The sequence below is a fragment of the Balearica regulorum genome, chromosome 5 (genome assembly GCF_011004875.1).
Source record: "Balearica regulorum gibbericeps isolate bBalReg1 chromosome 5, bBalReg1.pri, whole genome shotgun sequence".
Lineage (NCBI taxonomy): Eukaryota > Metazoa > Chordata > Aves > Gruiformes > Gruidae > Balearica > Balearica regulorum.
Window position 1 is genome coordinate 21,814,888 of NC_046188.1, and position 3,663 is coordinate 21,818,550.

Genomic DNA, 3,663 nt, shown 5'->3' on the forward strand with positions numbered 1-3,663 from the left:
GCCTGTTCCAGTGCTTGGTCACCCTCAAGGTGAAGAAGTTTTTCCTCATGTTCAGATGGAACTTCCTGTGTCCCAGTTTGTGCCCATTGCCCCTTGTCCTGTCACTGGGCACCACAGAGAAGAGTCTGGCCTCTTCCTCTAGACATCCACCCTTTAGATATTTGTAAGGATTGATAAGATCCCCTCTGAGTCTTCTCTTCTCCAACCTAAACAGACCCAGCTCTCTCAGCTTTTCCTCATATGAGAGATGTTCCAGTCCCCTAATATCTTTGTAGCCCTCTGCTGGACTCTCTCCAGTGGTTCCCTGTCTTTATTGAACTTGGGAGCCCAGAGCTGGACACAGAACTCCAGATGTGGCCTCACCAGGGCAGAGTAGAGGGGGAGGATAACCTCTCTCGACCTGCTGGCCAGGATCTTCTTAATCCACCCCAGGATACCAATGGCCTTCTTGGCCATGAGGACACCCTGCTGGCTCATGGAGAGCTTGTTGTCCACCAGGACTGCCAGGTCCTTCTCTGCAGTGCTGCTTCCCAGCAGGTCAACCCCTAACCTATCCTGGTCCTTGGGGTTATTACTCCCTAGGTGCAGGACCCTACACTTGCCCTTATTGAATTTCATTTGGTTCCTCTCCGCTCAATTGTCTAGTCTGTCCAGATCTCACTGAACGGCTAGTGCAGCCTTCTGGTGTGTTGGCCACTCCTCCCAGTTTTGTATCATCAGCAAATTTGCTGAGGGTACACTCTGTCCCGTTGTCCAGGTCATTGATGAATGTGTTGAATAGCACTGGGCCAAGCACTGACCCTTGGGGCACACCACTACTAGGCTCTGCCCTGCCGCTCACAACGCTCTGGGCCCTGGCATTCAGCCAGTTCTCAACCCACCTCACTGAGCCACTCAAAAAGTGCTCTCTGGCCTGTACGGGGATCGAACCCGCGACCTTGGCGTTATTAGCACCACGCTCTAACCAACTGAGCTAACTGGCCCTATTAAAGGTACATGGGGGCTTAGTGACAGAGTGGTTTTGAGAATTGCAAGCCTCCAAAACTGCTTGCAAAATAAGGGCACTTGCTGACCAGCTAAAAAGATTTTTTTTTAAAGTAAGGAAAAAAAGCTAATGAAAGGCAATTTATGGGATGGCAGTGCTTTGACAAAGGGAAAAGCAGGACTGACTTGCATTGAGCTTTCAAAAGTATGTGTTATTTTTAAATTGCCAGTATGCAGGTACAAATCAGGACTGTGTTCCCTATATAGTTACATATGTGCAGAGATCCTAATTGGGCCTTGGAGTTTACATGGTAAGTAGTGAAAATCTGGGTATAACTAATTCAGATGTTAGCATCTCTTTGATCAGTCCTCTAGCAAGACATAATGCATTCTCAAGTCAGTTTTTCCCAATTATATTTATTCATTTACTTATTGATATGGCACTGTTTTAAAGAGCTGTTGACCTCATTCTTTGAACACTCCCCATTCAACACGAAGGCTTTCTCAGACTCTTTCTGACTTTCACAGATTTTCCAGCTCCAATGGCCTTTTAATTTTTATTTTTTTTTAATGTATAAATGCACTGACAGTTGTCATGGATGGAAAGATGACATTTAATATAAAATCTTAGGATTTTATTTCAAATATACTAAGGCTTGCTCTCTTACTCTTTTTTTTTTTTTTCCTTCTTGGACTGTAAGCACAGCATTTCTTACAAAATAATGGATCTAAAAGGAACTCATCACATCAATTATATCAGGTGTATAAAGAAATTTTATAAATTACAACTTTGAATTAATACTTTACAGAAATTGTTTTAACAGAAGATTTTAGGGATTATATTGCCATATCTGACAAAGTACTTTCCCTTTCACAACAAAGATTTATAGAATTAAAGATTTTCTATGCACTGTGAAATCAACCAATGCAAATTATGATTGTCTGCAATGAAGGCTATTAGATTTTTCATTGAGGTTAATTGCCCTCTGTGTTTAGACAGAGAGATCCATAAGTTTTGATCATACTTTCTTTAATTCACTGTAATGATTCTGGCCTAATGTTAGTGTTAGTTAAAATGTTCCTGGATCAATTAGGAACAGAACTCTTGACTAACAAATTTTTGAGCAATAGTTCAGCCATAGTTTTTGAACAATAGTTCAATCATAGTGTAGAAAGGGCTGAGTATGTAATAATTTTAAAGTATTTCATATTTGTACCCGTCATTGTACCCACGGTATGTGGGCATCTTCTTTACAAAGTAGACTGGAAACATTGTATTGCAAGGATATATCATAGGAATGGTGGAGGTATTTCTTACCCGTTTGTAGAAAACACTGCTTTCAATGAAAGAACACATTCTTTGAAGCATCCCTCCAGTCTTTCAGTTTGTTTTAATGTCTCAGAGGAAAGCTACTTCAGGGAACCTAGAACACAGCCAAAGAGAGACTAAAGAGCTGATGCTGGACCCTAGTTTTGGGGTACACATGGTGCACATAAAGTAAGGATTATGCAAGGAAATGGTATGGATAGTAAGAATAGCGACATAGAAGAGAGTACAGTTTTAAGAGAGTTTTAGAAGGTAAGGAACCACCTGTGTGCTGGGACTTAGTGCTCCTTCTATTAGTCATATCATCTAATAAAACTACATGTGGAAATTCCACTTTCAGACCACTGCTTCTGATAACTTTGAAATAAAGGCACATCAACATTTTGTAGTATAAAGGATAATTTGTTCAATTCATTGTCAGAAAATCCTAGGTTTAGTTCTACTCTGCAATGATTTAATTCATGTGCCTTACAACATAGGATTTTGTAAATCAGGTCTTTTCCCTCATGAACTTAAAGCAGTACATGGATCTGCCCTCCAGCTAAGCAGGGCCATGCCTGACTTTCTGGAGTGTTTTATTTTTTTCCTCCCTGGAAAAATATATTTCTTTAAGTTCTTTTTGTATTCGAGAGGAACAATGAACCATGTTGCAGGCAGTGAGATTATCACTATTCCTTTCAAGAAAAGCAACTTTCAAGTTCATGAGATATTGCTGATAAGTCTGCTCACTGGTTCATTGAGCTCTTGGCCTCTAAGCTAAAAATAGAACAGGACTAACAATTAGAAACAATGTATGATTTAGTTTCGGCACTAATAATCTTTTTTTCCCCCGCTCCATTTCAGCAAAGGAAAAGATTTTCAATCATTTTCCACTTATACAAAAGTAACTCTAAAAAAGCACTAAACCCCAAAGAATGTATCAAAACTGTTTACTAGTGTTGTCAGAAAGACTTCCGAGATTCGTAGTCTTCTCCTGACTCTGTAGGAAATTGACAATAAAACTAAGTTGCATGAATTGAGGAGTATCACCCAATTATTTTCTTTGCCTCTATTCATTAAATGGAAGGGACTTTGTTCCAAGGTTGATTTAACACTCGTCATGCTCATTGAATACAAAAACTTTATATTCAGGAACTCATCATTATCTCCATCAGTGTTAAATGCAAACTGATAAAAAAACCCCTGCACAACATTATTTTGCTACCTCTTCAAACCCATCTTCAAGAAAACACCATCTCACAATACTTCTTGTTGATTCTTTCAAAGGAAATAAACATGTGTCTTCATATCTTTGTTTAAACAGCTGCTGATAACAAGATAAAAGTCTGATAAGTTGCTAAGGAGAGGGGAAA

General features: G+C 39.6%; 1 non-coding gene across 1 annotated transcript; it reads right to left on the bottom strand.

Annotated features, from left to right (window-relative positions):
- Positions 1–909: 909 nt before the first annotated feature.
- Positions 910–983, bottom strand: TRNAI-AAU (transfer RNA isoleucine (anticodon AAU)). The gene has a single exon. It is a non-coding gene; the product is annotated as a tRNA-Ile (tRNA).
- Between the last annotated feature and the right edge of the window lie 2,680 nt (positions 984–3,663).